Source organism: Suricata suricatta, chromosome 3 (genome assembly GCF_006229205.1).
Source record: "Suricata suricatta isolate VVHF042 chromosome 3, meerkat_22Aug2017_6uvM2_HiC, whole genome shotgun sequence".
Taxonomy (NCBI): Eukaryota; Metazoa; Chordata; class Mammalia; order Carnivora; family Herpestidae; genus Suricata; species Suricata suricatta.
The window spans coordinates 104641692-104653570 of record NC_043702.1 but is presented as its reverse complement, the minus strand read 5'-3'; the positions used below and the strand labels follow the sequence as shown (position 1 = coordinate 104653570).

Here is an 11879-nt window from a genome sequence, read left to right as displayed (position 1 = left end):
GATATGAGTGAAATCATATGGTATTTGTCTCTCTGACTTATTTTGCTTACCATAATGACTGCTATATATACATTAAATTTTTTTAATCTTTATTTATTTTTGACACAAACAGAGGGATAGAGATTGAGCAGAGCAGGAAGCAGAGAGAGAGGGAGACACAGAATCTGAAGCAGGCTCCAAGCTCCGAGCTGTCAGCATAGAGTCCAACGTGGGGCTCAAACCCACCAGCCACAAGATCATGACCTGAGCTGAAATCGGAGGCTTAACTGACTGAGCCACCCAGGTGCCACTATCTATACTTTAGAAGCACAAGACTTTTTTTTTTTTTTTTTTTTTTTACTATTTTTGCCTTCATGAGTCACTATCATTTAAAGAAATTAAAATAAAGAAATTATTTTTATTTTACCACCACTTATTCTATTTCCAGTGCTTTTCATTTCTTTATGTAGTGCCAGATTTCTGTCAAATATATTCCTTCTGTCTGAATAACTTTAAAAAAATCATTTCTTATAATGTATGTCAGTCTGCAATGAACTACTTCAGTTTTTGTTTGTCTGAAGACATCTTATTTCCCCTTCACCTTTGAAGTATACTTTTACTGGGCACAGAATTTTGTATTGATGTTTCCCCCCCAAACTTTGAGGTGTCACTCCATTGTCTTCTTGATTGCATTATTACCAATGATAAATTTTATGTGATTAATGTCCTTGATCTTCTGTAGGTAAATTGTCTTTGTTTTCTCAGCCTGCATTCAAGAATTTCTTTTTGTCATTGGTTGCAGCAGTTTGTGTATAATATTCCTAGTTGTGGTTTATTTGATATTTATGCTGCCTACTGTCTTTGAGCTATTTAGATCTTTGTTTTGTTGTCTGTCACTAAATTTAGAAAAAAATTGACACTTATTTCTTCTTTCTGATTTTCTTTCTTTTTGGGATCCAGTTGTTTGTGTATTTTACATGTTCTATTTTTGTTTTTGTTGTTCTACTTTTTGCTCATTTTTCACTTTTTGCTTCAGTTGAGTAATTTCTAGTGACCTGTCCTTATGTTCTATGATACATTTTGGTTATGCTGAAAGCATTAATATGCCTGTGGAGATTTTTTAAAAATTTTCTGTTACTGTATTTTAGATTGCTAACATTTTCATATTATTTCTAATAGTTTACATCTCTTTGCAGAAATTGCCTATCTGATTATTCATGTTATCTACCTTTTCTAACAGAGCCAGATATTTCCTTTCCTAGGAGCCCCTGATGAGATTAATGGAGGAAAAACCTACACGCATCTGTGTCATATCCATTTCTGGTACTTATTATTGCTTCATCTCTTCATGTTTTTTTCTTGCCTTTTAGCCTGTCTCATATTTTGTTTGTTGTTGAAAGTCAGACATGCTGTATACTTGAGTAAATATTTTTATGCTGGAAGAGAAGCACACCTGTGTCTCCTTGTGATTTCAGTGTGAGAAAGTTTGTTATCCAGTTGTAAGTTAGGCTTTGTTTGAAGTTTGTGGTTACTTGTCTTGCTCTTGTTCCACTTCTACAGCGTGGTGCTGTGTTCGGTGTGTGAGCTACCCAACCACAGCGCTTTTCTCAATGCCTGTTCCCACTGTGGCTCTAGTTCTACCTACTTAGCTGTGTAGCTTTACTTTGTACTGCGTGTCAGATCAAATCTTTCCCTTTTGATGCTCCTAGCCCTATCCCACTTCATTTTTACTCAGTGCTTGTTAGTGTGATGTGAGAAACAACAGTGAGGGCATTCTCTGAGGTTCTAATTCACCTTCCTTCTAGACAATCATTGAGTCTGTGAGTTGGGGCTATGGTTTTCACAAGTTTTTCTACTCGTTCTCCCAAGGGTAATGGTGGACATAGCATGTAAATGTGTCATCAGATTTTTCCCTCTATTCCCTCTCCTCAGTTGTAGTAGGTATTCTCCAGTGCCCTCAGGCCACTGTTCCTGGTACCTCTTCTCCTGTAGATTAATGTTTCTGTTCGGAAAGGAAGATAGAAAAATGGTTGTGGATGGATCTCAGCAATGCCCATTGCTTCATATCCTCCAGCCAGCTCTGTGGGGGAGCATTCTCAGGGTTCTCTGATCTTCCTTGCGAACACCTGATGAGGGCCCGGAGGAAATGCTTTCAAGAGTGTGTGGACTGATAATTAAGAGTCTGTTTTTTGACTGTACACCTGAAACTGATATAATATTGTGTGTTAAGTACCTAGAATTAAAATGAAGACTTAAAATTAGAAATAAACATTAATTAATTAATTAAAATAAATAAATTAAAAAAGAGAGTGTAGACCTCTCTGTGTCTGTGATCAAAGGGGTTTTACACTCAAACTGGATCACATTCAGATTTTAGAAATTCATTAAGATTTTCCCGCTGAATCTTCCTCCTGGCATTATTGAGTCCTGGTGGGTGTCTTGGTGAGTCTTATTTCTGTCTGCGGTGACCCTAGATTCTCAGTTTTTGTCTTGTGACTTGAATTCTCTAATAAGTTCAAGAAAAGTAATTAAAGTTTTTCCTGAAGTTGAATTGCTTATATTGTAATGGTGACAGTAACATTCTTCTAGTTTTGTACACCTGTAAATTGAATATTTTTTCTCATTTCTAAAGTTGCAAAGGAAGAAAAAATATGAGAAGGTAAGTAATGTTGTGGATAACTTACTTGGAACCATGCATGTGTTAAATCACTCATACTGTCTAATTTAGTCATTGAACAATTCTATGAGACAGAAACTATTATTATTACCATGTCTGTTCATGTTATTAATCATTTTGTGTACTGGCTTTGCTTTATCTTGTGTCATCATCACACCAATTGTATAAGCAAAGAGATCATGATCACCTTGGTGCTCTTATATACCCAGTACTTAGCAGGATGCTTCGGACACACTGAGTGCAGAATAAATGCTTATTGAATAAATTAGTGTAAACACAGACCTCAGGCACATATAAGGTAATTATTACATTATCTCCATGTTCCTTCCCTTCTCCACATCACTGAAAGACTGGGATGGGATAGGATCTGTGGACCCAAAAGACACGCCTTCATTCATTAGCTGAGTGAGATTGAGAGGGTGGTGGGAAAGAACCCCGGAGGATGGAGCCTGGGCTGGTGCCTTGACTCTCATCCTACCTCACCGCTGGCTCTATTCTAGGAAATGTGCTCCTCCTTCTGAGATGTGGCCTTTGACTATTTGACATTCTCACACCTAAGTTTTCAGAGCTGCATTCTTTCACCTCCTCCTTCTCCCCACTTGCCACTTTGCTTTCTTTAATCTCATAAGAGAATATCTCTGTCTCAACATTCCAAAGTCCTGCTGCCTTCCTCAAATCGATTTCATAGTATAAACAGGACCGTCAGACAAGGTGTACACTTGTGATCTGTACAACGGTGCATATATGGCGGTGAAATGCAGCCAGTGCTTTGCTCACCAAGACAGGCAGTGAGAACAGTGAGACAGGGAAAGAGAATCTTGTCACATTTTAATGAAGGCACTGTGGATTAGTGATGACCCTGACATATGTGAGGTTGAGCTTAACATAGAAGCAAATGTATGGAATAGCCCCTTCCCTTTGATCCCCAAATTTATAATAATTTCTCTGAGGTACCCTCAGTCCCCTTCTGGTTGCCACCCTCTTCTATTTCTTGTGTTTCCTCTCTCACATGCTTACATTCCTCGTGTTTTTGCCTCCTGTGTTTCTCCTGTGCCCACCCCACCCTATACCACCACACAAAAGCACATCCACGGTCCTCGCTTTTCTTCTCCACCGCTATTCCACTTTTCTCTGGTGTTCTGAAACCAGTCCTGATGCCTGCACCTGCTCAGGAAATTAAAATGTCTAATCTTTTTTGGCTGCTATATTGCTGTGAGGCCAAACTGACAATCTGCTAACTACAGACTCAGAGCTAAAATAACAGAATGGTTTGCAATCAGGGCTAGAATCACAGGTGGTGGATTCTTTTTTAGCTTTCTGAAGCCAACAAAGCAAAAGAAAATATTCCACACTCCCTTTCTGTCCTTTCACTTTCCACCTGGCTTTTCCATTAACCAGCGAGGGGGAGAGCTTCTAAGGAGCACAATCTAAGCCTTTGGGTTTTTGTCAGAAATCAGAAGGGGGCGTGGCTGTGGATCTCTTTGCCCCCTTCCCCACTCTGATTACATCATCCAGCTCACACTTCCTTCTCGTGAATAACCGACCTCCCTTCTGAGGCATGTGTCCAGGCTGCCACAGGCATCAGAAAGCATACTGAACAGTTGTGATAACTGGAAACCTGCAAGGCCTGGGGGTAGGGCCACCTGCCCACTGCCAGTTGTCAGGCTTGGGGACAGGTTAGTTCTCTCAGGAAAATCTGCTTCCCTGAAGGAGTCACATGCTCTGCTTTCACAGGGGAACATTCCACATACATGGGTATCGATTTGGAATGGATCTCCCAAACAGATGATATAGCTTCAGGACTGAAGACAAAAAGGTCCAGAGGACATGTGTTGAGTGATCTGGAAGGGACAGGAAGAGAAGGAAAAGAAACAGTCACCACAGCTCCTTGAACATGTCAAGGACATCCCATCTTAGAATCATTGCTCTTTCTGCTTTCTTTGTGTAAACATTCTTCCTCCAGATCTTGCCTGGCCACTCCCTTACCTCACTCACATATTTGCCCAAAGACTACTTCCTGACCCTTCTATAAAACATGCTCATGTCATTTTATATTTTTATAGTACTTATTGTTTCCATCTCTAACTTAAAATAAGTTTATCTATTTCTTTTGCCATCCTCTATCAAAAATCCTGGGTTCTTTCCACAAGGTCTCGATCTCTGCCATGTTGACCCCAGAGCCTGCATCCACCAACATCTGCTGCTTTCTGAGCACTGATGACCATGAGTCTTCCTCCTCTTCCTCATACAGTACTCAGCCTGTGACCGGGAAGACTTTCAGTTGGAGACTTTGAACACTTTCTAGGACAGATAAGAGTTTCTTGGGCCCTCTTTCTGAACACATCTCTGGTTGGAAACCTGTCATATCAGTGGTCCTCCTGGTTGGCTTTTGATTTTCTCAGAACATTCTGATACATGGCACCTCTTCATGCAGACTTACTGAGTTTTTATCCACGATTTGGTAATATCTCTTAGAAAGTTCCACCAAATTCTCAAAGAATCAAATATTAAGGTTTTTTTTTTTTTAATCAGTATTTGTTTTCTTCTTTGGGAGAGTTGCAGCTTCCTGGATCTCAGTATACAAACAGCACAGGTGAGCTACTGAGAAGTTAAGTGACTCCTTCCATCATGCTGCTTGTGAGGATCGTGTAGGTGAGCACAGGGGTTCCCATTCCCTGAGGTCTGCATCCCAGTGATGGGCGTGATGTCCCTCTTCTGGAAGCAGCACATTCCCTGCCCTTCATAGATGCCACACCCAGGACTCTGCTCTGCACAATTTCCTCAGGCTGCAAGCCTTCTCAGCCCTGCTCACTGTGGCAGGTCCATCCTGCTGCTGGCTGATGGTCTCAGTTCTGAACCACTGTCAGTCCCATTCCTCACCTCTTATTCTACACTGTTTGCAGACTGTTGAGTTTCCAGCCTCATTACTCATTCACCTGACTCTATCCTTGGCTAGACCTTCAGGCTCAATGCCGTGCACTGCCTTTCTGGTTCTTTGTGGCTCTTCCCATACCAGCAACATTGCCTTAAGCAGCATTATCCTAATGTAACTTGGTTGTGAGCCCGGACTTTGGTTCTGTTCCCCCATGGGAGGCCTTTCCTCTGGGTTTTCCCAGGCCCTGTGCAGGAACAAGATCTGTTCTTCAGAGTCCTGGATGGCTTACCAAACATTTGTTTGGATTTGATCCTGGGTGCCCTGGACCCCTTAGAACACCACAAAGGGAATAGGAATTTCTTAAGCCAAAAATTCTTATTTTGAGAACGTTTCAATCCAGTTTATTTAGTTGATTTGTGGATAACCTGACATATATCAGAGACTGTGCCCAGTGTTAAAGACGAAGACATACGAGACCCACCTTTCTTCTTGTGGAGCCTCCAGCTGTGACACAGGTCATAGCAGATGCAGAGTGGAATTAGCAACACTAGTCAGTATCTGCTGAGCCTTCTCTGTCTTCTAGGTTTTGCACTAATAAGTTGATACGCCCCTTCTCATCTAATCCTCACGAAAGGTCTGTGTTCAGTGTCCAATGGTTTCATACATTCTTCTAGTCCCCAGCTGTCTGTCTGGTCTTGTCCAGCCCTTTGTGAATGTATTTGTCATTAGCTATTCTCTGTGGACCCACTTGATGATGACAGGTGGGAACAAGTGCTGGGCCAGCTGTCATTCAGAAAGGGACCATATTGCTCTGCCTGTGGGTGGCGTCGGTCTGCACTTAGTTCATACTCCTCTCAGGGTGGGGTCTGGACCGCCTTCTCCTCTCCTCAACATCTATAATGTCTCCCTGACTGACTGCCCTCCAGCCACTTCCCATTGCACCATTCTCTGTGCAACAAGTTAATCATCTCAGAAAGAAAATCTGACACAGAAACCCCAACCCCAAATCTTTAAATGAGTTTCAGTTTTCTTAAGATCAAGTCCAAAACTGATAGCTTGGCTTCTAAGGCATCGGCCAGTTTCCTCCTAATGCTTCAGCTTCTGAGCACATCACTACCTATGCTCACTTCATTCCATACCCATTGGCCATCTGGGAGTCCTTGTGTGATATGTTCCCCGAGCTCTTGGGGCCTGTCTCTTTCTTGTTCATGAATGCAGTCTTTCCTATTCAAAATCATGTGACTCAAGCAGAAGAATGCCAATGAATGTGAGCCAAACCACAAAACTTGCTTAATTCTGCAAAATGTGGGAAACAAACATATGATTATAAGAAAAGTAAAACACTTTGAGGAACAGGATGTGATTGCCAGCTTAAGATCCTTGAAGAAAGGGCTGCCTTCTTGTTGAGGAAGAGGCATTTATGGTATAGAGAACACCATGCAGTCAGGCTTGGAATATACAGTAACTGGGACATTTTCAGGTAGTGGTAAGTTGACTAGTTGAATGTATGATTGGATGTTTGGGCAGGATGTTATGGTTCTTGGTTTGTTAAACTACAATCTTCTCTTGATCTATGTCTGAACTTTAGTGAGAACAAAAGTTTCCTTGAATGAAGTAATGCTATGACATTGTCTGTCTCCCAAGACTTGATAATGAGCTCTTTAAGGACAAAACTCACATTTATTCATGTTTGTTTCCCCAATATTCAACTCAAAGCTTGGTATAGAATAGCCATAAATTAATGATGTTGATTTTATTTTTTTTTATTTTTATTTTTTTATAATTTTTTTAATGTTTTATTTATTTTTGATACAGAGAGAGACAGAGCATGAGAGGGGGAGGGGCAGAGAGAGAAGGAGACACAGAACCAGAAGCAGGCTCCAGGCTCTGAGCTGGCTGTCAGCACAGAGCCCGACGCGGGGCTCGGACCCACGAGCATGAGATCTGACGTGAGCCGAAGTCAGAGGCTTAACCGACTGAGCCACCCAGGCGCCCCTAATGATGTTGATTTTAGATGAAGGTGCATGTAAATATTTTTCAGTGAAAGAAAGGAAGATACAGTAAGAAGGAAGATTGAATAGAGAAAAGTCTTAAAATTTTCTTAAATATTTATTCATTTTTGAGAGAAACAGAGCAGGAGTGGGGGAAAGGTATAGAGAGAAGGAGACCCAGAATCCAAAGCAGGTTCTTGGCTCTGAGCTGTCAGCACAGAGCCCAACATGAGATCGAACCCAGGAAGCATGAGATCATGACCTAAGCTGAAGTCAGATGCTTAACTGACTGATCCATCCAGGTGCCCCTTGAGAAAAGTCTTGATGTGGGTGGAATGGGATGAGGTGGTTGCTCAGGTGTGTTACAAGGGGTTAGACATAGAGAAGACAAGGATGTCTGTTCTGATTAAGTAGGTGAAGAGGGAGAAGCAGAGACATTTTAGGATAAGAGTGGTGTAAAAGGGGGAGGTAATTTGTATAGGCTTCCACTTCTTAACAGTTTTTTTTTTTGAAGTTTATTTATTTTTTTGAGAGAGAGAATGAGAGAAAGAGAGGTGGGGGGAGGAGAGAGAATTCCAAGTAGACTCTGCACTGAGAGTAGGGAGTGCCCCATGGGGCTTGAACTCATAAACCATGAGACATTGACTTGAGCCCAAATCAAGAGTTGGACACTTAACCAACTGAGGCACCGAGGTGCCCCTCTTACCAAAATTTTAAATAAGAGATATGTGTGTGTGAGAGAGACAGAAAACGGGAGAGAGAAAGAGAGAAGAGAGGGAGAGACAGGGAGAGAGAGGGAGAGAGAGAATTCTGACTTAAGGGCATGGGGACTGAGCATCATAGCACAGAAAGAAAACCAGTTAATCTTGTACCATGGGTTTGCCACTTATTTGCATGAGATTGAATAAGATGCTTATCTTCTCAGAGCCTCTTCTTCTATAAGAGACGAATAACTTAGCTGAATAATTTAATGTGATGATTTAGTTAGCTATCAGAAATGAAATATTTTTGTTAACTCTAAAGCATATTGCCAATGAATTTCTTTAATAAAACATTTATGGTTTAGTTGAGTTGAAGAAAAAGTTTAATTCATATAAACAATATGATGAATTAAGTATAAAATGTTAAAAAAACTATCAGAGGATGGGATTACAGAACATCAGCTTGGTGACTTTTTGGAAATCATTGACACAATCCTCCATATTGTGTAATAATATATAGCTATTGTAATTATTCTTGTATGTATCTCTCTCATCTCTGTATGTCTTTCCCCATCCAGTTTGCAAAATCCTCAAAAAATAGATAGTATCATACTTATCTCTATATTTCAGCATCTATTAAAGTCTATAAGCTAATTGCTAAATACCTATATCTTGAATCAATCTGTTGAAATATCTTATTTTACAATTGGAGAAACATGCTCAGGTATTTCAAGTGACTTTGCAAACCTAATGCAACTAAATCATCTCATTGTCAGTCTAGTGCTTACCTTGTAATCTGATCTCAGGAAAGAAGTAGGTCTTGAATTTGGTTTTGATGAGCAAAAGCTTAGGAATAAACATAAGCAAGGGCATTCCTGGAAGAACATCTTAAGCAAAGGCACTGGGGATGGATGGGGATTGCATATTCAGGGGCCCTTTTGCAGCCTGCTGCCATGAAAGGCACATATGTTTTATGGGACTTGTTAAGCTTTTATAGTCTTGAGAAAAAGAATCAGGAAGCTGTCATACAAATTTTAATAATTTAGCAACTTATCTAGTACCAAACTCTGAGGTGGTATTATATGACATTAGAGTCATATAAAATTAATATGGTCAATCATATAAAATAAAATAAATGCTTCCTTTTTGCCAATGTCTCCTGGGAAATACATCACAAGAAACTCTCATGATAATAATGAATCCAAGAGATCTTAATTTATTTCAAAGACAAATCCCACTAGGTAACTCTGAAGTCACCAGGAGTCCTCCATTTAGTTTGACTGGCTTTAACGGAGTACTCCAGAGAGAGGTGCAACACTAGTTCCTGCTTTCTCTGGGTCTTGGAACCCAGTTCCATGCCTTAGTGTTATGTGTTACCAAATTGGTTAGTTGGATAGAATGCATTTCGGGAATAGCTGAAATATGTGTGTAGTCATGGAAGGCTTCCTGAAGAAAGGGTGACTTTGGGAGAATCTACAGAATGGAAAACTACTGCTTAAAAACCATCAGTGTCTCCCTAATGGTGTGATGCAAAGCCTTTCAACTCCTCCTTTTTTTTAGGTGGTCAGGTTTGTCTCCCAACATTTCCTTTTCATGCCCACACACTCAGTCATACTTAATTGATTGCTTTTCCTTGAGCTCTTTCTTGATATTTTGCACCTCTGAATCCTTAAACATGCTTATTTTTCTCCTTGATGTAACATTGTCCTTCTGTCTGGAAAGAATGTCTCTTTGCTCAAGACCCAGACAACTATTCTTCTCCTGTCTAAGTTACAGTTGACGGATAGTCTCCTTGTGCCTCTCTGTTTCATATACTACTTTCCCTATGACACTTATCTTACTGTACTGCATCCTTATTTTATTTTATAAAACTTGGTTTTGTATTTATCTCTAAACTGTGAGCTTAAAGACTCTATTCCAAATCCCCAGTAAGTAGTGATGCAATGTAGGCGATCTTTTTGTTGAACAAATAAATAGATAAATAAATGAATAAAATATGCAGAATGAATAAATTGATAAATCCAGGAGCCAACCAGATGCATTAGGTAGGATGTAGATGTGTTTTGATCAAGAAGTAGATAAACCAACTCCATTAGCTTAACTTTCTGGGAAAGTTTTTGTGGGGATTTTAAGCTCAGTGTTGCATGATTAAATAGCCAGATGATGACAGGACCTGGGTTCTTTCCCTCGACTTGGGCTTCTCCTGGCCCCTCTTGTGGTTGCAAGGTGGCTGACTACAGCTTCAGTGAGGCAGATGTCTGGTCCACATCAAGAGAGAGGACCATTGTCCTTTGAAATCTCTCTTAAGAGAGATGATTCTTTTCCCCAGAAGCCACTAGGTAAAAAAATGTCCAGTTTTATTATCCAAATTGGGTACACTGGCCCCTCCTGAAGCAGGAACTTATGTGTGGCAGGTGAGATTTGCTGAGGAGTCACATGCTCTGTCTTAGAGCTGTGTGGAGAGTGGTGACGAGCTAAGGTTCCAAGAAGGAGGTGCCAGTGGCAAGACTGGATCTGGAAGATTCTTCTGCTGAGTCTCAACTTTACCTGCAAACATGGACCATTCCCACCACACGGGGACAAAGCCATATAGCTGACAACAGTACCACAATGCCTTCTCACCACCACCACCACCACGACCACTTCGGCCTACCACTCTCATGGCAGAGGGATGGACGGCATGACGATGTCTATGACATTCTACTTTGGCGTTAAGAATGTGGAACTATTGTTTTCTGGTTTTGTGATCAATACAGCCGGAGAAATGGCGGGAGCATTCATGGCGGTGTTTTTACTGGCGATGTTCTATGAAGGACTCAAGATAGCCTAGGAGAGCCTGCTGCGCAAGTCACAAGTCAGCATCTGCTACAATTCCATGCCCGTCTCAGGACTGAATGGAACCATCCTTATGAAGACACACAAAACTGTTGGGCAGCAGATGCTGAGCTTTCCCCACCTGCTGCAGACAGTGCTGCACATCATCCAAGTGGTCATCAGCTACTTCCTCATTCTCATCTTCATGACCTACAATGGGTACCTCTGCATTGCAGTAGCAGTGGGGGCCGGCACAGGATACTTTCTCTTCAGCTGGAAGAAGGTGGTGGTGGTAGACATCACAGATCATTGCCATTAGCCCTCAGCTCCATGGTGCAGCCTTATCGATTGCAGTGGGAAGCAGTTCAAGACTGAAGGACATGATTCCTGCTCCAATCTTCCTTCTTGCTCCTTAATTCCTTACACACACACACACCTGCTCAACAGAGGTTTAGCTTTTAGTCTCTGAGCTAAGGTGATAACCTCCCTGGCTTTTTTCCTAATGATCTGAGATTCCCTCAGACAAGATTCCCACATGTTCTTGTCCAAAACAGGTAGACTTTTATTGAAAGACTTGATCACCTGCTTCCTTTTTTAGTCTTCTATTTTTATTTTGTTAACAGTATGTGCAATTGGTGGGTTTCTCCTGGGTCAGTGATGGAAAGAGACTCGCTTCAGCTAGGATTGGTGGGAGCTGAGGGAAATTCTTGCCCAACTAAACCCTGAATCCATTTGATAAGTGTGAAATACATTGTGCCTTTCTGTAGGTGTGATGTGTTGCACCAAAATCTTTGTAGTGTGCAGAAGGGTGGTTTGAGACTAAATACGGGGCTGGACTTGCA

The 11879-nt window shown here is 41.2% G+C and overlaps 1 pseudogene; it reads left to right on the top strand.

Annotated features, from left to right (window-relative positions):
• Window positions 1-10778: 10778 nt before the first annotated feature.
• LOC115286570 lies at window positions 10779-11356 on the top strand (annotated as a pseudogene).
• The last annotated feature ends 523 nt before the right edge of the window (window positions 11357-11879 follow it).